Source organism: Mus musculus, chromosome 6 (assembly GCF_000001635.26).
Source record: "Mus musculus strain C57BL/6J chromosome 6, GRCm38.p6 C57BL/6J".
NCBI classification, from domain to species: domain Eukaryota; kingdom Metazoa; phylum Chordata; class Mammalia; order Rodentia; family Muridae; genus Mus; species Mus musculus.
In genome coordinates this window covers 88,015,218-88,039,083 of record NC_000072.6, presented here as the reverse complement: position 1 = coordinate 88,039,083, position 23,866 = coordinate 88,015,218, and the positions used below count along the sequence as shown (strand labels likewise).

The 23,866-nt window shown below is 44.3% G+C and overlaps 1 protein-coding gene across 5 annotated transcripts in view; it reads left to right on the top strand.

Annotated features, from left to right (window-relative positions):
* The window catches only part of Rab7 (RAB7, member RAS oncogene family), a 46,165-nt gene that overhangs the window by 6,187 nt on the left and 16,112 nt on the right, over positions 1 to 23,866 (top strand). Inside the window, exons 1-2 of one of the 5 annotated variants that reach the window (NM_001293654.1) lie at positions 19,289 to 19,448; positions 23,366 to 23,452. The exons of 2 other annotated variants lie outside the window; for them this stretch is intronic. The gene's annotated coding sequence lies outside the window, so the exon portion shown is untranslated. Of the gene's footprint in view, positions 1 to 19,288; positions 19,449 to 23,365; positions 23,453 to 23,866 lie in introns of those variants that run through there. 2 more of the 5 variants (NM_001293652.1, NM_001293655.1) reach the window with 2 other exon arrangements.

Below are 23,866 nucleotides of genomic sequence, written 5' to 3'. Positions count from 1 at the left end.
TTTTCTGTCCTTCATACTAGCACCCTTGTTTGTGTGTGTTCTGACCACCTCCTTTTAGCTATGCTAAGGGCCAGCCCTAATGACCTCATCTAGCCTGTAACCCCTTTAAAGATCAGTAAGTCCCATTCTGATTTGGGGCCCAGCTTGGAATGCATGGGGCAAGGGTGGGCCAAAATTTAGCTGTCTTTCACTTTAATTGACAGGGCTGCTGCTCACAAGAAGCTGACCCTTTGTGGCCTCCTTTTCCCTTACCAGTGCAGGAGACCTGAAGTGGGTAAGACGGAGTTAGTTCCTAGAGCAGTGTGCCCTAGTTTGAGATTACTAACAATGCTGCTTAGCTGTGTGAGAGGTCGAGGCCGAGGGATGCTCAGCATGTGCCTGAGCCTGGACTTGATCCCTTAGCTCCTCAGAAAGGAAAACAAGTAATGCAGGGATGACTGCTCTGAGCATTCTGAGAAAACCAGAACGACTCAGTATGGTTCATGGCCGTCCCTGTGCTCTCTTTGCTTTCATGATCTTTGATCTTGACCCATCCCTCATGGGCTTCACCTGTGGAGACAGCAGCTCATCATAGCAGAGTCTGATGATCTGACGCCGTGTCCTTAAGGTGGCAGAGTTCCTCATGCACACGTTAGGAGCTGGGCTCTTGCTGTTCTTATTGCCGTTCAGGTTGGTATTTGCTGGCATCAGACTACCAACTTTTTGGCTGAATGATCTTGAACTTTGAAAATCAGATCCTTAGTTTGAAGTATTATATGACTTTGCTTCTTCCCACATCTCAGCCTCATTTAAAGATTTAAAATTCTGCACCTGTAATTCTGCAGTGTAACTTAGCTTTTAGTAGCATGTGAGTAGTTTCCAGACCAGTAGTTACTTTGTAGTAGATTTTTATTATCTAGTATAAGCAAATACTATGGGGAATGTAAAATTAAGAGTCTTTAAGATTCAGGAGTAATTGTAGAATCCAGGAAAAATAGCTTAAAGAAAATGTTAAAAGTTCTATGACTAAAGTGGGAGAGAGGACCTTAGTGGATTTTGGGATAATGTTGGCATGGAAGTGTGACTTAGTGGGAAGGCAGGCACTGCAGCTAACAGGTGCCACCGATAGTGCTGTACCAGGTAGACATCTCTCTCTTAAACCTATGACTGCTGAAGAGACTGGATATGCCCCAGTTCTGGGAGAGGACTGGCTTTGTTGTGCTAATGTATTATTTCAGTTGGCTGGGCTCCATGAGCTAGGCAGTCGCTTCTCTGCTGAGCTATCCTCCTTTTCCAGAGTTGCCTTTAACAGTGTGTAGGAATGAGAGGACTAGGGGTGGGAGAAGGGGCTGAATTTGACTCTCCTCTTCAGCAAGCTGGCCATGTAGGTTCCTCCGAGAAGCTTATGCCAGGCCACCATTGATTATCTGTGATAATCTGAGTTGAAATTAAAACTTGTGGAGCTGTTGAAATAGTTCTTACATAACTGCCTGTGTGCCTAGCTAGCTGTATTTCTTGCCTGCCTGCCTAACAAAAAACAAATAAAGAAGCCTATCATCCTTGCCTTTTCATCCAGCTCCTCCCCTCCCTGCCCAACACCACCACCACCAAAAAAACGGAATTGCTTTCCAAGGAACTTGCTTTTTGAAAGTTGCTTTTTGTTTTTTTTTTCCCCCTCTGGGAACATGTTACCTGGAACAGAGTGAGAATAGTCTGTACATTGCATCACTTCACAATTTCAAATGAAACTTGACGACATGTCACTTTGTTCCAGGTGAGGAAGCAAGGAGACCCTCAGTATTGTGAAGCACTGCAAAGAAAGGCTGGGTCTAGCATCTCATGTCTTAAGTTTGCAGAGTTCTGTGACCCTAACATGAGAAGAGCATCTTCTGTGAGGGTGTGGCTTCCTTAATTTCATGCTTTGTGTTTTCAGCATTATTTAAAAGTCAGATCTAGGGCTGGAGAGATGGCTCAGCGGTTAAGAGCACTGACTGCTCTTCTGAAGGTCCAGAGTTCAAATCCCAGCAACCACATGGTGGCTCACAACCATCAGTAATGAGATCTGATGCCCTCTTCCAGAGTGTCTGAAGACAGCTACAGTGTACTCACATAAAATAAATAAATACCCTTTAATTCCAGCACTTGGGAGGCAGAGGCAGATGGATTTCTGAGTTCGAGGCCAGCCTGGTCTACAGAGTGAGTTCCAGAACAGCCAGAGCTATACAGAGAAACCCTGTCCCCCCCCCCCCCCCAAATAAATAAATAAATAAATAAATAAATAAAAGTCAGATATACTTGCTCTTCTGTATCTGATGTGAAAATATTCAGGAATAATGACCTTTGACACATTAGCAGGCATAGCAGATGAGGCTGTTCTTTATAACTCCCTCTGAATGGACACAATAGCACGAGGTTCTTGGTTTACTGCTGGGCTTTCTGTTTTATTTGGTTTGGAGAAGAGTCTTTTTTGCCTTGTTAGCTCAAGCTAGCCTTGAACTTGAGATAGTTGTTCTTTAGGTAGAACCCAGAGCTTTGTGCAGACTCAGCAAGTATTCCACAGTGAGCTAAACCCTGGGTCTTCATACTCCTGCAGGAGCATTTTTTTAAAAATATTTATTTATTGTATAAGTACACTGCCTTCAGACACACCAAAAGAGGGCATCGGATCCCATTACAGATGGTTGTGAGCCATTATGTGGTTCCTGGGAATTGAACTCAGGACCTCTGGAAGAGCTCTTAACCGCTGAGCCCTCTCTCCAGCCCCCAAAAATGTGTAGCCCAGGCTGGCCTAGAACTGGTGATCTTCCTGCCTCTGCCTCCTTCAGCAAATCCTACTGGCGTGCTCCACCACTACAGACCAGCAGCATTCTTGATGTGCAAAAGGAATAAACAAGCTAACTTGCTCTGTAGACCGGGCTGGTCTTGAACTCGAGATCTGCCTGCCTCAGCCTCCCAAGTGCTGGAATTAAAGGGGTGTTCCCCCTCCCCTGCTTGTAGCCCTTCCTTGGCCCATGTGTGATGTTTTGTTTTGGCCAGAATCTTTCTCCGGCTGACTGTTGTTTAGTGCTTAATTGTCTTGTCTGGTCCTCATTCTCGAGATACTGTTGTTAAATGAGTTCATGTCTCTCTGTCCCCCTCTCCCTCACACACCCCCTTTCCCCTTCTCTCCCTTTGCTCATGTCTTTTCCTCAGTCTCTGGGACAGTGTCCTTCTGCTTTATGTTGTGTTTGGGTAAGCCAGGCAGTTCTCTGTCCTTCATAGAACTCCACTGAAGTTGCTTAAATACTGGTCACTTATTCTAGTCCATTAATCAGTGTGACAGCCGACTCAGTCATCTAGAGTCTGCTGGTTGCTTAGAGAGGAACCTTTTCCTAAGGTGTCTTCAAAAAGTGAAGCAGCTAAGTACTTGCCCTGTTCGTGTATGGGATACAGATATTGGGTACTGCGTAGTTTTCCACTGGTTAGAGCTGTAGAGTGGTAGAAGATGTGTTTTTGACTCCTAAGAGCCCTGGGTTCTTTGGGGCAGAGTAATGGAGTGATGGATTACCTTTGAAGAAGCAAGTGCCAGTCTGTAACATGCTTGCTGTGCAAGCTGGAGGACCTGAGTGTGGATCAGTACCTACAAAAAGCTGGGTGTGAGGGGGCACTTCTGTGACTCCAGCATAGGTAGGAGGCATAGGTAGATCTTAGGGACCTGCTGGTCAGCAGCTGTAGCTGAAGTGGTGAGCTGTGGCTTCAGTGAGAGACTGTTTCAAGATCCAAGTTGGAGAGCAGTAGGTGAGACACCTAGTGTCAGCCTCTGGCGTACACAACTCCTCACACACACACCTCCTCACACACACACCTCCTCACACACACACCTCCTCACACACACACCTCCTCACACACACACCTCCTCACACACACACCTCCTCACACACACACCTCCTCACACACACACCTGGGAGCATGCACTGGCACTGATCAATAACAACAAAGAGTTCACAGCAACAGTTACTTCATAATCTAGATGAATTACTGTTTGTTAATTGTTGTCTTTGAACTGGGTTCATCACTCCTGTGGAGAGTTGTTAATGGTGGATTTTCTGTTTTATTAATTGAAAATATTTTTATTTTATATGTTTGGATATCTTGCCTGTATGTCAGGCAGCACTCCTGAGCCTGATTCCTCAAGGGGGCCTGAAGAAGGTATCTGATTCACTGGGATTGGAGTTACAGATGGCCATGAGCCACCATGTGGGTGCTTGTCCTTTGGAAGAGTAGTCATTACCCTTAATTGCTGAGCCACCTCTTATTTTGGCAGATCAAGAGACAATTAGTTTTTACAGAATAGACTGTTGGGCCAGTTTTTCTTTTCAGAACTTTTCAAGGAACTTTTAGCAGTCTAAGTTGAAGAAAATGATTGCCTTCTAGACAGAAGTTCACGGGTCAGCCAGGTCTTCCCGTTTTTCATTATCTTCTGGAGGCTGAGCTAACGTTTGTCCAGGTCATATGAAGTCTGTCTCCCTGCACCTACTCAGCTGTTCCTGCCAAATGGATATCTTTGTGGCTTACAAATCTGTGAACTCATGACATTGCCTGAAGTTGTAGAGGATCTACTATCTGCTGGTTGTCCCTGAAAGATAGACCCTTCTGGGCAAGGTTTTTTAAACCCTAGTAGGGTTTTAAAGCAGGCCTGATTAGAAAGATTCCCCTGTATGGTTAGTGTGTGTAGTTAGAATGAGTGTGTGTGTGTGAGTGTGTGTGTGTGTGAGTGTGAGTGTGTGTGAGTGTGTGTGAGTGTGTGTGTGTGTGTGAGAGTGTGTGAGTGTGTGTGTGTGTGTGAGTGTGTGAGTGTGTGTGTGTGTGAGTGTGTGTGTGAGTGTGAGTGTGTGTGTGAGTGTGTGTGTGTGAGTGTGTGTGTGTGTGTGTGAGTGTGTGTGTGTGTGAGTGTGTGTGTGTGTGTGAGTGTGTGTGTGTGTGAGTGTGTGTGTGTGAGTGTGAGTGTGTGTGAGTGTGTGTGTGTGTGAGTGTGTGTGTGTGTGTGTGAGTGTGTGAGTGTGAGTGTGTGTGAGTGTGTGTGTGTGTGAGTGTGTGTGTGTGTGTGAGTGTGTGAGTGTGAGTGTGTGTGAGTGTGTGTGTGTGTGTGAGTGTGTGTGTGAGTGTGTGTGAGTGAGTGTGTGTGTGTGTGAGTGTGTGTGTGTGTGAGTGTGTGTGTGTGTGTGAGTGTGTGTGTGTGTGTGTGTGTGTGTGAGTGTGTGTGTGTGTGTGATGGGTAGATGGCATGTATAGTTAATTAGTAATTTCACCTGTTCAAACAGTGCTGGTTAGAAACTGAGCAGTGAGTTGGCTTTTCTGTTTCTTTCTCCTTGCTGCTGTAGAGAACACTGAGTTCTATCCTTGGGATTCAGGGGAAGTGAAAGTATAGTCAGCGGGCAGGCAGCCTCAGCATGCATGGTGCTGAGCACTGTGCTGTAGAAAGGCCTGGGGAGGGACGAAATAACTTAAGTACATAAATTAAAAATTAATAAGGAAGTGCCATCAGCAAAAGAAAATAGTATAAAGATATTACATGCCATACTCAAAGTTAAGATTTCGGTGACTTTAGTATATTACTAGTGGCTTTTTGTATTATTTTGTAGTTTGGGGCTGCTGAACCCGTGGCTCTGTGCAGGGTAGACAACCATCTACCATTGAGCCACAACTTCAGCTCCACCTTTGTGAACAAACAGTAATTTTGTTGTTATTCTTTTGTGACACAGGGTCTCTGTGTAGTCCTGGATATTCTAGAACTCACTTTGTAGACTAGGCTGGCCCCAAACTCACATAAATCCTCCTGCATCTGCCTCCCAAGGCTTGTGCTGTAATGCCTGAACAATGGTTTTATTTAGAGATCTAGTTGTACAGAAAGAATTCTCCCACTCCCACAAAATACAAGGGATTTATTCAGAAGTAAAATTTCAAGGTGGATACGGTACAGGGTATCGGTGGATACAGGCAGAATTGCCTAAAAATCTTGAAGTCTTGGTTTGTTTGAGGCATTTGTGTGTGTGTATTTTGACACCAGGTTTCTCTAACAGAACTCTGGCTGTCCTTGGCTCCCTGTGTAGACTAGGCTGGTCTTGAACTCACAGATACCCGCCTTCCTCTGTCTCCTGAATGCTAAAGTCACAGTTCTATACATTAATCATCTCAAAAGGATGATTAATAATAAAATTATTTCATTTGTAAAAGCATGGAAAATAATTAACCAGGTTAGACGAAACAAAGTCACAAAATACTGATGAGAGAGAGTGAAGTGCGAGAGAGATGACTAAACGACCAAAAGTGGCAGCCGTACAAGTGTCTCAGTCACTTAGTTACTGTGCTACTGTGAAGAGACACCACAACCATGACAACTCTTACAAGAGAAAGTGTTTACCTGGGGCTGGCTTATGGTTTCAGAGGCCTAGTCCATTATTCTCGTGGCAGGAGCATGGTAGACATGGTGCTGGAGAGGTCGTTGAGTGAGCTACATGCTGATCCACAGGCTGACAGAGACACATGGGTCTGGCCTGGGCTTTTGAAAGCAAAGCCCACCCTCAGCGACACACTTCATTATCTAGGCCAAGTCTACTAAGCTTTTTAATCCTGTCAAGGACTTCCACTCCCTGGTACAAGCCAGGGGGGCCATTTTCATTAAACCACCACAAGTGTGATGACCCAAGTCAATCTGTAGAACCTACATAGAAGGCCAGATGCAGCAGGGTGCATCTTAATCCTGTCACTCCTAGGGGAAAAAGAGAAGCAGAAATTGTCTAGAAGCTTGGGGGCTAGCTAGTCTGGACTCTACAGTGTGGTGCAGCACACGTTCTCTCTCTCTTTCTCTCACACATTCTCTCTCTCACACACACACACACACACACACACACACACACACACACACACACAAATACATTGTTTTAAAAGATTTCTTCAATGTATATAAGTGCTTGCTATGTGTGTGTATGTGTAGCATGTGTATGCCTGGTGCTTTGAGGAGGTCTGAAGAGGGCATTGGATCACCAGAAAATGGTCACGAGACACCATGTGGGTGCTGGGAACCAAACCCCTGCCCTCCCTCTGCAAGAGCAGCAAGTGCTGTTTGCCTCTGAGCTCCAGACATTGAAGAGGCCGTGATAACTGTCTGAGAAGAATCCATTAAAGGAAGAAGTGGTTGTTTTGGTTTGCAGTTTGAAAATGGACAACTGGGGCTGGAGAGAGATGGCTCAGCGGTTAAGAGCACTGACTGCTCTTCCGAAGGTCCTGGGTTCAAATCCCAGCAACCACATGGTGGCTCACACCTGTAATGAGATCTGATGCCCTCTTCTGGTGTGTCTGAAGTCGGCTACAGTGTACTTAAGATATAATAAATAATAAATAAATCTTTTTAAAAAAAGAAAGAAAATGGACAGCCTATCATAGTGGGAAAAACATGGCAGTAGGAGCATAAAGTGGTGATTACTTACCTCTCTGATGTCAGGAAACAGATGCTCACTGGTGGTGAGCATATCTCCTGTCTTTCAGACCCTGACTCCAGCCCAAGTTGCTCTCATTTAAGGTGGGTCTTCCCTGTTCGGTTAAAAGGCAGCAAACACTAGCCAAAGCACTAGCCTGTCATAGTGATAAGTGTCTTTAATTCCAACACTGAGGAGGCAAACTCAGGCAGATCTCTGAATTTGAGGCCAGCCTGATCTACATAGAGAGTTTAGGACAGCTAGGGCTACGAGTCTGTCTTCAAAAATCCTTCATCACTTGTCCTTTCACGTGCTTGCTTTAGCAGAACATCCTCTCCTGTGTGCTTCAGTGAAACGTTTTTTCAAGAGTCTGCCTTAGCCTTTCACACCTGTGTCCACTTTAACAAAGTGTTCCTTCACGTGTTTGCCCTAGCAAAACAACATTGGACTGACTTTCCAAAGACTCCTTAAATTGCCACTTCAATAGCCCTAATTTTTTTGCTTTTGTTTATCAAGACCGGGTTTCTCTGTATAGTCCTGGCTGTCCTGGAACTCAGTCTGTAGACCAGGATGGCCTTGAACTCAGATCTGCCTGCCTCGGCCTTCTGAGTGCTGGGATTAAAGGTAAGTGCTACCACAGCCTGACAGAACACTCCCAGTTTTAATTATCTGCCTTTTCTGGGTATTGCAGCATACAGCTGTAACTTGAGCTAATTTTGCTAGCAAAGGCAGAAGGATCAAGAGTTTTAGGCCAGCCTGGTGCTACAGCATAGTAAGATTCTGTTTCAAAAAGCAAGCAAAATTATAACCTACCCAAAATTTATCTTCTATCTCATGGATTTCTGAATGTCCAAATTGTCGTGACTGCTCAGAACTAGGTTGTGCTGGAGTCAGAGTTCATGATTTCAAATTTTACATCAGAGCAAGCCAGGCATAACAGAAAATCACACCTGAAATCCCAGCTCTCTGGAGGCTGAGGCAGGCAGATGACAAGTCCAGACCAAGCCCTACTTCCTTAAACATAGTGAAACTTCCCCAAAATAAAGCTGCTCCAATCACAGCAGCTTGGTATTGGCACAAGTTTAGATTTTGGTTTATAATCTTTTTTCCTCCTTAGTGTCTGTTGATAATAGCAAGAGCATAGTAAAAAACATATTCTTGACATTTTTTTTTTCGAGACAGGGTTTCTTTCTCTGTGTAGCCCTGGCTGTCCTACTCACTTTGTAGACCAGGCTGGCCTCAAACTCAGAAATCTGCCTGCCTCTGCCTCCTGAGTGCTGGGATTAAAGGTATGCGCCACCACACCCGGCTTCATACTTGACATTTTTAAATTTAATTTTTATTGTGGTAACAATGTATGTGGTGTAAAATTGGCCATTTTTAATCTTGCTTATTTTATGTTGTTGAAGGCACATTTTTGGTTTGTGTATATGTGTATGGGGTGTGTGTGTGTGTGTGTGTGTGTGTATGTATGGGTGGCTCATGCATACATGCGGTTCTGGGAAAGAGCTCATGCTGTCTTCTGTTAGTGTTCATTGTACATATTGAGAGGTTGGGTCTCAGAGCTTGTGCTGCTTCAGCTAGTCTAGGTTGCCAATTTGTTCCAGGGTCTCTTACCTCTGTTCCCGCCTTGCTGGAATTACTGACAGGCCATCATGTGTCGCTGGTATTTACATGAGTGCTAGTGCCAGGTGGAACATGGCAAGTGGATATCTTGGGGTTACTGACAGTGAAGTAGACAAAATAGCATAGAGGGTTGATATCTGCCAAGCTCTAGTGCCTTAAGGCTTATTATAAAGCTTATGTGTCTCTTTGGGAACTAAATGCTCAAGGTTGAGGAGAAACCCCCAAATAATATTTACCACAACATTTTGGCACCCCACATTGGGTGCCAGTTGTAAATGGAATTAATTGTTCTATCTAGCCCGTAAAAAAGACACAATCTAGGTATTTTATTTACAAGCCATAAGCCTAGATGGAGCAGGTTTGGAGCTATTCTGACTTATTTCCCAGCCATAACGTCCCTTGTTACTTGCTGGTCCTGGCCATGTGCTCATGGTCCATCTCTTCTCTGTATCCTTCCTTCTTCTTCTCTCTCTCTCTCTCTGCAGCCTCTGCAGCCCCCTCGCACCATCCTCAAATCCCACCTTTCCAATCACACCACGCAAAAAAGAGAAAAGATTGTGAGTGTCACAGCACCCCATCTTACTTGAAACCACAAATGGGTGCTTGATTAGGTTTCATGTCTATCTAGATAGGACAGCATTTGTCGACTTGATTAGACCTTGGTTGCCCACGTCCTTACCTCAAAATTGTTTTGGCTGTGTCTCTGAGGGTGCTTATGTGGGAAGCATTTGAGTGGGACACTTGAGGAAGTCAGATAGAAGTCTGTGTTGACCAGAAGGCAGAGGATGAAAATATGCTCTGTGCATGTCTTTCATGTCTTTTCATATACACATTCTTACTGTAAGGTCCTGTGGTCTGTTATCCTCCATAATAATAATAATAACTTATTATTATTGAGACAGGGTTTCTCTGTGTAGCCCTGGCTGTCCTGGAATTCATTCTGTAGACCAGGCTGGCCTCGAACTCACAAATCTGCCTCCGCCCCCCCAAGTGCTGGGATTAAAGGTATGTGTCACCAGTGCCCGGCTGTAATTCTTAAACTGCAACTATCATCAGCTAGTATAGAGCTTGTCTAGGATGAAGAGTTCCCCACACTCCAGTGTAGCTGGTGACAGCATTCTGATGTTCAGTGGGTTTCTATTTTTCTTGTGAAGTAGGGTCCTGTGATAGAGTAGTAAATGCTCTTAACTGCTGAGTCATCTCTCCAGCTCTTCAGCTTTTGATTTTAGTCTTTTTTTTTTTTTAAAACAAAAACAAAAACCCAAAGAGGTTTTACACACCCAGAACCGGAAATCAGATCCCATTACAGATGGGTTGTGAGCCATCATGTGCTTGCTGGGAATTGAACTCAGGACTTCTGGAAAAGCAATCAGAGCTTTTAACCACTGAGCTATCTATCTAGCCCTGAGATAAGACTAGTTTAAACTGAATTCAAGTCACAGGTACACAGAAGGGCTCCTGCATTGACTTTCATGTCCTTTCCCACTGGACACCAGGAGAGTGCACAGTGGGGAAGAGGAGGAAAGAAGCCAGTCATAAAGTAGGCTAGGAGGCTGTGCACCTTTTGTCTCACATCGGCCAGCTGTGGGGCCTGCGACGAGGGACTTTGCATCCCCATCTGCCTACCTGACCTTTGCATCATTCTTTCTGCTCAAGTGAAAGAGCGAAGAGCCAGTGACAATTGTTTAAGAAAAAACTGAATTTGGGCCAGAGAGATGGCTCAGCGGCTAAGGGCACTGACTGCTCTTCCAAAGGTCCTGAGTTCAAATCCCAGCAACCACATGGTGCCTCACAACCATCTGTAATGGGGTCTGACACCCTCTTCTAGTGTGTCTGAAGACAGCTACAGTGTACTCGTATAAATAAAATCTTTAAAAAAAAAAAAACACCCGAATTTAAGAAAGCTCATTTCTCAGGTTTCTTCTCGGAAAAAAAATCCAAGTTGAAATGGTGGTGTTTTTTTATTGTTTGCACAGTGTGACTGGGTTGGTTTTGTTTCTGTAGACCTTTCTATCCTGATGGTGGAAGGCTTTCTCACCTCCCAGGCATGTGCCACTATGCCATGCTTCTGCTGTTGCTGCTACCTTGATTTTTGTACAAATAATGCAAGTGATTTTTAAAAGTTATTTGTTTATTTATTTGTGTTATGTGTGTGAGTGTTTTTCCTCAGTTTTGGGACTTTGGAGGTCCTGCTTGGGGTTTAATAAGGAAGTGGAGACGTGTGTAGTAGAAAGCTGTGGGCCTATTTCCCCGGCAGTCTCTCAGCTAGCCCATCTAATCTAACTTTAGTTCTTCTTCACCATCTCGCTCTGCATGGCTCCCTCTGCTCTCCCTCCCTAATCTGCTCCTGTTCTCTTTCTCTTTTGGCTCCAGCTTTGCCCAGCACTTTATTGCGCAAATGCCACACTTCTTTCTTCTGCGAAAACGCTATTAGCATAGTGGGAGAGATTCCTCCCCCAGGGCAGCTTGCCTTTCCTTTTTGGGAGGTGAGGAATTACTGGCACAGCAATTAACAATTGAGAATACAGGGACATACCTTCATAGCCAGTTGATACAATGTGTGTGGGGTGACTTATCCCAACATACATCCCTCAGTGTAGTATATATTCTATGTGTGTGCCTACTTCTGCAAAGGCCAGAACAGGACTTCCTGGAATTGGAATTACAGATGGTTGTAAGCTACCGTGTGTGCTGGAAGTCAAACCCAGTTCTCTGCAAGAACAAGTGTGTTAAGCCACTCTCCAGCCCCCAAGTTAAATTTTTGAGAGCCAGCAACTTACTAAGAAAAGAGAAAGAAAGCTCTGTTGCAGTTTTCTTAATTCGTAACTATTCAGAGAGAAACAGCTCCGGTCTGTGGCACACATCTGTCACCCTCAGCCCTGGGTGGCAGAAGCAGGACAGGTGAGTTGTTGGAAATTCAAGGTCAGCCTGGGCTATCCAGGGGTGCCTGTTTCAACAAAATCAAGGACAGGTACCAGTACTAACCGAAACATGGTAGACACACAAGTGGTCCCTAGAGCCTGTGGAGTGCTACCCTGGGCTTTAGGAAGGAGCTGCTGTGCTTGCCAACCAGGAAGCACTACTTTAAAGGTGACATACCATAGATCTGTTTGTTTATAGTTCCATGGGACCATACATCTTCTATAGATTTAGAAAATCTGTGGTAGGCCAGGAAGGCCAAATTGCTTAGCCTCTGCTTACACAGAATAACACATTTCAGCCCTTGGTGAGTTTCTTCTACCAGAGGACATCTGGACATCCTTGTGAACCTACCTAAGTCCTATGTTATACTTTAGGTATAACTTGCTAATGTGCTTTAGGGTTTGGAAATGTGTGTTTATTTAGGTACTGGGGTCAGACTCAGAGCCTCACAGGTAGTAGCCACATTCCCACTTTGATATTTAAAACTGACATCCTTGGAAATTTTTTCTGCTTCAAACCTCTGCTGAGGGTGTTAGCCATATCATGTGACCTTCAGGCCTTCTGACAAATAGTCATACTCTGTGTTTTGTTGTTTGTTTATTTTGTTTATTCAAGACAGGGTCTCTCTTATAGCCTTGGCTGTCCTTGAACTTCCTCTGTAGATCTGGCTGGACTTGAACTCACAGCAATTCTACCTTGGCCTCCCAAGTGCTGGCTTAAAGTGATTAAAGGTGTGCACCACTGGGCCGGGAAGATGGCTCAGGAGTTAAGAACACTGGCTGCTCTTCCTAAGGTCCTGAGTTCAAATTCTAATAACCACATGGTGGCTCACAACCATCTGTAATGAGATCTAATGCCCTCTTCTGGTGTGTCTGAAGACAGCTACTGTGTACTTACATATAATGAATAAATAAATATTTGGGGGAAAAAAAAGGTATGTACCACCACTGCCCATTTTATTTTTATTTTTACGTGCCTGCAATGTATATGCATCACATGTATGACTGGTACCTGTAGAGACTGGAATTGGATCCCCTGGAATTGGAGTTACAGATGTTTGTGAGCCACCATGTGGGTACTGGGAATTGAACCCACATCCTCAACTCCTCACTTCGAAACCTCTGGGTTATGGGAGAGGAGGCAGGTTTTTACAAGCTTGATGGTTGATGGTAGGCTCTGCATCATTTGCTACATTCATATTTTTGAGCTTTTTTGTCTTTTTTTTGAGACAGGCTCGCTTATCCCAGATTGTCTTCAGATTTGCTCTGTAGCTGAGGCTGGCTTTGAACTCTTGATCCTTCTGACTCCACCTGCCTAGAGGATGTGTGCTACCACACTCAGCTCTGATTGTGGAACTTTAAACTTCCAAGTATGAGTATAGATTACTATTTATTTACCTGGCTGCTTTTACTTTCCTTTGAGATGCTGTTGAGGAAGTGAACAAGAATTAGTTTGTATGAGAAATGTAACAACATGAAACACCTTAGTTGGGTTTTTTTTGTTGTTGTTGTTTTGTTTTGTTTTTCAAGACAGGGTTTCTCTGTGTAGCCCTGGCTGTCCTGGAACTCATTCTGTAGACCAGGCTGGCCTTGAACTCAGAAATCCGCCTGCCTCTGCCTCCCAAGTGCTGGGACTAAAGGCGTGCGCCACCACGTCCCGCTACCTTATTTTTTTTTAAGCTTATGGTATACATGTTTGGGTTTTTTTTGTTTTTGTTTTTGTTTTGTTTTTTTTTAATACAAATACATTGTGGAATAGCCACATCCAGCTGGCTATTAGTGTACTCCTGTTTTTCTGTGGTGAGAACACTTTCAAATGTACTCTGTAGTTTTCCAGTATCCAGTCTATTGTTACTTACTAGTCACCATAGTGTATAAGCATTCCCTTCTTCATGCCTGGCCACGGGTGACTGCCACCTGCTGTCCAGGCTTCTTTGGGTTTGAGATCCACCTGAATGTGTCTTCCTGTGTCTGGCTTATTTTCTGTGACATATTTTTTTCACCCGTTGAAGTATAGTTGGCTTAGTTTCCATATCTTGTTCAGCCCCACAAGGCTAGTAGTAGATCCAACAGATGTGCTGGCAAGTAAATGCAAGCTGGCGAAGAAGAGTGATCTTCCTTCTTCCAGTGTCCTTATGTAGGTCTCCAGAAGAAGGTGTGGTCCAGATTAAAGGTGTGTACCACCACACCTGGATCTGGGACTAGTCTTGTCCTAGGTTGACCTTGAACTCAGATCTCCTTGCCTTAGTCACCTGGGATTCATAGCCACTATGCCTCAAGATCTCCATGCCAAGATCCAGGTCAGAAACTTGTGTCTCCCAGCCTTAAGATCTGGATCACAGGTGAGCCCTCCCCCTCTGGATTGTAGTTCATTCCAGATATAGTCAAGTTGACAACCAGGAATAGCCATTACAAATAGTGTACACATGCATGCACAGTCATTTTTCAAGCCAGAAAAAAGGAGGGGAAATTACACACACACACACACACATACACACACACACACACACACACACACCCCAGTATATTACCTAGCCATAAAGAAGACTAGAAGCTATCATTTGCTGAAAGTGAGCAGAACTGTAGGTCAGTACATTAAGTGCAGTGATCTAGACAGACAAATATATCATGTATATGAACAGTTAAAATTTTTTTTTCAAAGTAGAATAATGATCACTGGAGACTGGGAAAGATGTGGGGAAGGGTGGAAAATGGAGGCTACATCTGATCAGCGTGTATATTTATCACTATATGCTTATCAAACTAATAACCCCACTAAATTCCATTAATACAACTAATACTATTATTGAACATTCTTGAAAACAAGATGTTCGCCTGCTTGCATTTACTTGCCAGCACATCTGTTGGCTCTACTTCTAGCCTTGTGGGGCTGAGAAACTACTAGACCCCTGGACTTCCCATTCATAGCTGACCATTGTCGAGGAGTTGGACTACAGATTGTAAGTCATAACAAAGTCCCTCACTGCATAGAGACTACCCACAAGTTCTGTGACTCTAGAGAAGCCTGACTGATACACTTTTGGAGGTCATCTTTTGGAGTCAGTTCTTCTGCCTTCATTTGGGCTTTAAGAGTTGAACTTAGGTCAGCAAACTTGTTCTGCAAGTGCTTTTGCACAATGAGCCATCTCACAGGCCTCCTGGTGTGTGTGTGTGTGTTAATTTTTTATGCAGTCTTATGGCAAACTCAGTGTGTAGCTGCGAATGACCTCCAGTTCTTGATCCTCCCAGGGACTAAGATTACAGGTGTTCTCTGCCATGGCTGCTCTGTCCCCATTTTAATCCATTTATCTCTTGGTGTTTATCGACTGATTTCATGGCCTGTGTTCGTGCCGCAATGAGTGTGGGTGTGCAGGTGTCCTTTGGTGTGCTGCAGTAGTGCTGCCAGGACTGGCTGTAAAGGCGCACTGTGGCTTGAGGCGCTTGGTGTTGTCTAGGCTCTTACCCTCTGTGCGTTGGTTGAATTTCTCTTTGCTCTGGTGTTACTCATGGTTGTTAGGACTGTTGACAAGCTTAGTCCAGACTTCCAGGTAGTGTTGGAGCATCTATGGTCTGCTGAGACCGTGGTCACAAATATTTTGAAATGTATTCTCACGAAGAATTCACATATCAGATATTACTCATTGTTTGGCATTGAACAGCCAAGATTTATGCTGTGCCTTCAGGAGGGGGAGAAATGGGTTGGATACTGGGTAATGGAACAAGAACGGTTATAGGCTTAGATTTGAGTTGGTAGGCTATATATTAGTCCTAGTACAATACTTCACATGTTTAGATCCACACTGTGCAGCAGAACTTTGTGTCATGGTATAAGTCTCCATATCTGCCTTTTATAGCTGGTGATTATTAACTAAGCACTTAAACTGGAGCTAGTGCTGCTGAAGAGAAGTATTTCATTTATCGAGTTGTTTTCATTAAAGTATAGCAAGCTGTAGTTAGTAACGACTAAATTGCAGATTCAAGTATTGACCAGGGTTCCACAAGCTTTTCCCATTACCAATCTCCCTTCCTACTTGTGTCTCTAGACATTTTCCCACAGTGTCTTCAGGTCTTGCACTCTATCTACTTAGCAGCATTCCCCTAGCGCACAGAGAAGCTGTTAATTCCATAGATGCACGAGTGTATGTACTGTGCCCACTAGATCTAAGGTCACCTGGTCATTGATTAGCATCCTTTTGGGGAATGCATGATCAAAACTAATGGCAGATAGTAGCATAGTGAAGGCTAACCTAGAGTCAGCAGTTGCTGTGACTACTAAGGCTATCATATTTGTGACTTGTATAGTTCACAACTTGAAAGCTGAGGGAAGCTTTGGAGGAGCTGTAGGACTCCGTTATCCTTTGTCTTTAGGTAACATTCTTATATTATCAATTTTGTTGTTTGGTTTTGAGGTCTCATGTAATTCTGACTAGCAAAAGGAAGAAAGAAAAAGCTGGGCACTGGTGGTGCATGCCTTTAATCCCAGCACTTGGGAGGCAGAGGCAGGAGGATTTCTGAGTTCTAGGACAGCCAGGCTACACAACAACCCTGTCTCGAACAACCAAATAAATAAATATACACACACACACACAAATTTAAGAAACTATCATTAGAACCTGGCCTGGAGCTGGGTTTTTTGCTACCCATGAAAACAAATGTTTAAGTGCTGGAGGATGGTTCTTGTAGGTTTTTTTTTACGTCATTGAAGAGTGGAACTCAAGATATGCCATCTGACACTGCATACTGACTTCATAATCTTTAGCTGTGACCATTTAACCGTATTCTCTGTAGGCCTTAAGCAACAAATTACCATTTGCAAAGTAGCTGAGAGGATGTGTACTGTGCGGGGTAGACTAGTTCTCCCTAGTGGTGTAGATGGATGCCACACGGTTAGGGAAGCTTCTTTCTTGTCACCTTACAAGCAGTGTCACCTATGATAGCACCACATAAGCTCCCTGTGCCTACACAAAGGGACAATAGTGTCTGAGGGCACCGAGACTGACTTGTAGAAATTAGCAGCAAAAGCCTCCTAATACTTAGCTTTTTTGTCTGGTAAATGAATTCCAGCTTGCCTCATGGCAATAAGATACAGGACCATGGGCAGAATTTGTTGAAATTTGATGGAGAGAGGAGTTGCCAGTTCTAGGGTTTTTTTTGGTTTGCTTTCTTTTGTTCTGTTTTTCGAGACAGGGTTTCTCTGTATAGCTCTGGCTGTCCTGGAACTCACTTTGTAGACTAGGCTAGCCTCGAACTCAGAAATCCGCCTGCCTCTGCCTCCCGAGTGCTGGGATTAAAGGTGTGCACCACCACGCCTGGCCCAGTTCTAGTTTTTAGATTTCTTCTAATCTTCCTAGATTTTTGCTCTCTTCTTCAGTCATCCCTTTAGGGAATCAGGCTACTGAGCAAAAAGAAGTATTCTTTCCAACTGGGGGAACACCTGTTTAGCATTTGTGAGATCCTGCCAGCATGTTTGATTGATAACATCTTAAAAAAATAAAATTGGTCCCCCCTTGTAAGGGAGAGCATAGGGAACATTTATTATCTTGCTGCTTCAGAGACCTTTTTCCTTTTTTTTTTTTTAAAGATTTACTTATTTATTACATGTAAGTACACTGTAGCTGTCTTCAGATACTCCACAAGAGGGCATCAGATCTCATTACAGATGATTGTGAGCCCTACGTGGTTACTGGGATTTGAACTCAGGACCTTTGGAGGAGCAGTCAGAACTCTTAACCGCTGAGCCATCTCCCCAGCCCTAGAGACCTTTTCTTATCCACGAAGTACTGCTGACATGTCCCTACCTTTGCCTTGTTCTGCTTGGACTGCCTGGTATCCTGCCGGTTTCATTTGACTTCCCAGATCGCAATCGTCTGGAAGGCAGCTCTTTCCATCAGTTCCATTTATATTGCATTGTATATGTGAAGAATGCTGGTGTTTCCAATTTAGCATAGGGTGGTAAAATCCCAGCACAAACAAGCATTCCTTTGGGTGAAAATTAAGTCCCAAATAATCACATTATTTTATTTTATTTTGAGACAAAAATCTTACAATACTATGCAGCCTTGATCTTACCATGTATCCAGGCTGTGTTTTATCTGCCCAGCTCTCTAGCCTTGCTCACAATCAGGGCCCCGCCTAAATCTCTTCTGCCCCTGGATGTTGTTTCTCCTCACTTCACCTCCATTCTGATGTCACCATCTCTTGCCTAGATAGCCACAGCATTTCCCAGCATTGGGCCTTTAGGACTTTAGTTTCATGACTTTCTCCTGGCCTGCAGCATCCAGACAATGTGGCTAATAGGCTGCCTGATTTCTGAGGTCTGTGCACATGCTATTCCCTCTGCCTGAATCTCCTTGCTATTTTCTGCTTTAGGCCCAGGCTCTGCTAGTTCTTCTACAGGAATTGTTCCCAGTTCTTGAAGCTGTCATAATTACCTTCTACATAGTTTGATCTTAGTACTCTACACATGAATATACAGTTAGCATACAAAAAAAGAGGTTTCATTGTGACATTTCCCTACGTTGTTTGTTTAGTGTCTCCTTCCCACCCCACAGTATTTTACTTCTTGTGTTTGGTATGGTTTCTGCCTGTAGCCTAGTGCAATTTTTGCTTTTGATATTTGTTAGTGAATATAGGAAGATTATTATGGCACTGGGTTGAAGGGTACTGTCAGTAGCATGATTAAGGAATAAAATAGTAGAGCCCACATATACGCATGCAAGCAAGACACTCATATTCATAAAAGTAAATATTAGAGTAGAGTTTCCAGCATCCCTAGGAGAGAGAACAGGACTAAAACTATAAGACATGAGACTGGAGAGATGGCTGAGAGTTTGGGTTCTTGATGCTTTTGCCTCTCGAGGACCCAGAGTTGATTCCCAGCATCCATACAGTGGCTCAGAAGTGTCTTATGACTTCAATTCCAGGAGATCCAACATCCTTTTTGCCCTTTGCAAGCATCTGACACACATTTGGTCACAGATTCATGTAAGAAAACACTCATATATATATAAAGTATATATGAAATACAGGAAAAGAGCAAGACATTTGAGCAACTCTGTTTTGTCGTCCCAGGTGTTTTTGACTTTATCGTTTCCTCCTAGGGTGTTTTTTTTTTTTTTTTTTTTTTTTTTGCATTTTCCTCATGAATTTCTTTAGAGATGGTAGTTCTAAATTAAACTACTGGAACATACAAATTAGGCATGGCTGTTGGGCTGTGGATTTCAAGTCTTAGTACATTTTAGCATCTCAAAAAACAAGTGAAAAACACAAACTCACGCAGGTGGAAGCAGGCTTTATTAAGAGGATGGTGATTTGGCAACTGTTCTCACCGGGAACGGCAACGTGGCTGGCTTTCTGGCACACTCTTAGAGTTTTGGGCTATTCCACCTTCTCTCTCAAGCTCCATCGTGTGCAGTAGCACCTCAGTTGCCCAGGTACAGGAAAGGCCCCGGAAGGTTGGAAAGTGGAGGTAAGGTTGGGCTCTTAGACAGGAAAACTACAGACAGGCCCTTGCACCCTGGGGGCATGGAACTCCGGGGGGAGTTCTTAGCTAAATTGCCAAAGGCACTTTGCCACACAGTCAGAGAGGTACATAAACCCAGTGAGACTAGTTCCTGTATTCTGCCCTCAAAAAGGACTTCATTATTTTTACTGCAGTGATCTGGCTAAAGCCACTCCCTCATTCCCTTCCTTCCTCACCTGCCTGGTGGATTTTTCATTCTTGCTCTCTCAGAATCAGCTGTCACTGTCTCTCAGTTTGCATGAGCACTCCAGAAAGTATAGCCGAGCCTCTGCTTCCTGCCTTCTCTCTCCACTGTGCTAGGGGATGGATGCCAGCATTTGTACTGACTGACCTGGGGGTATGAAGCATTTCCAGTTGGTCTTTCTTGTTTTAATTAGTGAAATTTTACTGGCATTTCCAGTTATGTTCAACTTCGGTCTCTTAGCTTCATGTTGTTTGAGGTAATAATAGTGTATTTCTGAGCTCTCTGCTTTAGAAACCTCATTTTTCATTTATATTGTCTTGGGTTGCATTTTGGGGCTAGTAGGTGTTCTTGTGACTTGAGGTGCTTGTGGAGGTCATGGGACAGTGGGGGCAGTTGGGTTATTTCTGTGGGTCTCAAGCACTAATTTCAGATTGCCAGATTCAACAGCAAGACCATTTACCCACTGAGCCGTCTTGCCAGCCAGAGTCTATTATTATGTTCCCTTCATCTCCTGTGTACAGTTCTCTGGTGTGTAAGTTTATTTTACATAAGTTGTTGATCAGTACATTCAAGAAGAACAGAATTGAATGTGGTCTCGCTGCCCTGAAGAGAGGTGTGCTTGGTGTGGAAAGGTGGTCTGTTCAGGACTCTGAGACTTTGGGGTCACGAAATAGTCAGTCCCCAGTCCCCGTTCTCCAGACATGCTGCTGCTGCTCTCCTTAACTCCACAGCTAGGTCCGTAAGAACCATAAAAACAATTGCAAGATGGACATGTGTGGCCTTCTTCCTGCTTCTGGGTGGACTTCTTTCACTATAGTTCTTTCAAGGTTGTGACTTTCTAAATGTAGATCTGCAGCTCTCTTGAGGGCAACAGGCATATTTCTGAGAGAGAGTGTCTTGGCGACAGTTACTGGTGGGCATGCCTTCTCCACACTGATTGGCCTCTTGGGGTCTTTGCCAATTTCCTCCTGGGCAGTGTTTAGCGCCACGGCCACTGTCCTCCTCGCCCAGCCCACCAGCAAGCACGAGGAGGCAGCCTTACTGAATGTTCTTTTATTTTTAAAAAAATATTTATTTTGTGTATTTTATGTCTGTGAGTCCTCTGTCTCATGTACATCTGCATGCCAGAAGGAGACATCAGATCCCATTATAGACAGTTGTGAGCCACTGTGGGTGCTGGGAATTGAACTCCCTGAACTGCTAATTCATCCTCCAGCCCCGAATAACTGAATTTTCTTCACCCTTGGGTTATTATTCAAAGTGGCTGCTCTTCATTCCTACCTGTAAAAGACCAGTTGACATCTGTCACCAAGTTTTCCTACGCATCATGCTTTCCAGACCATGTGAGTGTTCTGTCTGGAGGTATGCCTGCATGCCAGAAGAGGCCATCAGATCTCATTACAGATGGCTGTGAACCATCGTGTAGTTGCTGGCAATTAAACTCAGGACCTCTGCAAGAGCAGCCAGTGCTCTTACGTGCTCAGCCATCTCTCCAGCCCACAAACTCTTAAGTTTTTTATTTTTAAAGGAAGGAGTTGAATATATATCAGACACACAGAGAAAAAGACCCTCTGTGAAGCAGAGGTGGGGCTTTGAAAGCCAAAAAATTCCAGAAATAAGTTCTTAACCTGAAAACAAAGGCGTTTGGTCTGAGGGCTTCCACACAGGTGGTGTATTGAGTTCGGGCCCTGCTGAGAGGATCTCCCTCTTGCATTTGACCTCTTCCCCCATGGGCTGTTAGGTACCCTCTGTCCTGCCAGCTTGCATACAGCTGAGGGGAACCCTTTTTCACCTGAGTTGTTTTTCGTTTTTTGTTTTTTGTTTATTTTAAATACTGAGATGGAATCTCAACTATGTAGCCCTGACTGTCCTGGAACTCACTCTGTAGACCAGGCTTGAAAATACAGTGCTCAGTGGAAGTAGCTAATGCTGCTATTAAAGTCTTTCATCTTAAACTCCTCAGAATGAAAAGTCCAAAGTTATATTTATATTTTTCTCTTTTCCCTGTTGTGTTCACAGACTGATTGATCTTAGAAACAGTCTAATTTTTATCAAGACCATAACAAGTTTTCATTCACTTAGACCTCTTTTTACACAGTGTATGTGCGCTAGGTGTTTTGCTGAGAGCAGTGAAAGCTGGTGTCGCCTGTGCCTCCTGAGCTGCATTGGTAAAAGCAGAATATACCCTGATGTAGGATGCTGAAGCCCACCGTGGGCCTCCTGAGGGCAGTCAATCACTTGGGAACTTTTCCCTGTAAGGAATAAATGGCTCTGCTAAGAGTGACTCTGATATCTGTGAGCCCAGCCATATGCTGAGTGGACTCTTGTGGGTGGGAGCAAGCGCCCACTGCCTCCTGCTTGCCGCGTGTACTCTGAGGGTGAAAGATCTCTCATTCCTGACTCCTCCTTCAGCTCCTGCTGCCTCTCAAGGAAGAGTGTCCCACAGACAGAGGGGTGCACTTACTTCTCTTTCCCCTCTCCCTCTCTCTGGTTCCTCTCTCCCTCTCCTTTTGGTGCTGAGGATCAGACCTAGGGCCTTGCATGGGCTAGACATGCCCTCTGACCCCAGAGCAATGCTTAGCCCCATTCTCAACATCCTCCTTTCCACATTTACCATAAATTAACAACCCGGGAGACTCAAAATAACCAAATCCTATGCTCAAAACACCGTCCGCTGTTGTGGGAATCAATGGCTTTGGGGCAGCAACCCTGTGTAGTTTCCAGAGTTGGAAGCTGAAGAAAGTGACTCTTAAGGTGTCTCACTTCACTGCGGCCCAGTCAGCATGTTAGGTGCTTCCTTTCTGATACTCAAAAAGGCTACTAAGAAATCAAGCTATGGCCAAGCCATATATATATGGTGCACATATTTAATCCTAGCAGTCAGGAGGCAGAGACAGAGGCAGTGGTGGGTCTCTGTGAGTTCTAGACCTGCCTAGTCTACATAGTGAGACTTTGTAAAAAGAAGTTTTTACAACAGGTATCCACCGGTATAGTGTTATTCATCTCAAAAAGTGATACCAGCCAGGCAATGGTGGTGCACACCTTTAATCTTGGGATTAAAGTACTTAGGAGGCAGAGGCTGACAGATCTCTTAAGTTTGAGGACAGCCAGGGCTACATGGAGAAACCCTGTCTCGAAAAACAAAACAAAAAGGTGATGCTAGATCTTCAGTGAGACTGAAACCTTGCTGAGTCAACACAGACTCTGGGACGGTGGGGTTGGGAGTAAGACTCCATATGTATGTATGTATGTATGTATGTATGTATGTATGTATGTAATGTATGGTTTAGAGTATGAGAAAACTCTAGATAGGACAGGTGGCTGAAGGAAGCTGTCTCCGAGGGTTCAGCTTCCTTACACAGCCTGTGGGTGTTTTTCTTATCAGTGTCACTGAGCTTAATAGGCTGTCATGCACTATGGGGGTGGGGTGGGGGTGGGGCAGCATTGGGCAGTGAGAATAGGCAGACTTTGTCTGATAGTTGATCTTGGTTGCTGACTTCATTTGACTGAGAGATACTTAGGAAATGTATAAGGCTTGTCTCTGAGTGTGTCTGTGATGGCATTTCCAGAAGTGATTTTTTTATTGTATTGATTTTATTGTGTGTATATGTGTGTGCATGTCCCAGCATATATGTGGAGGTCAGAGGACAACTTTCACAAACTGGTTCTCTCCTTCCAGGCTTTAGGACCGGGGATTGAGCTCAGGTCATCAGGTTTGGAGGCAAGAGCCCTTATCTGCTGAGCCATCTCACTGACCCCAGAGACAGTTAAGTAGGGAGACAGTCTTTGAATGTGGGTGGCACCATCTCATACCTTTTGGTGGGAGGTGGAGGCTGATGGAATAAAAGGGACAGGAGGAAGTCTAGTGCACAGGCTTTCTTGCTGTGTGTTTTCTGGGTATTGTGATGGCACCAGTTTCACTCCACACTCTCCCTACCGTGATCTTATTATGGGCCCACAGTCCTTGCAGTTGCCCTGTTGCCTTTGAAACTGTGATCTAAAATAAATCATTTCAAGGGATTACCTGCTTTTTGTCCTAAGCAAATGGCTCATTAGTTCTTGAGCTACCACTCCCTTTGCCACGCTGTCCCTATAGCCAGAGACAATGGAAACAGTCACTTTGAGGGACATAGGGTTCCACTTCCTTGTGAGTCAGTTGGTACAGCATCTCCTGTGTGCT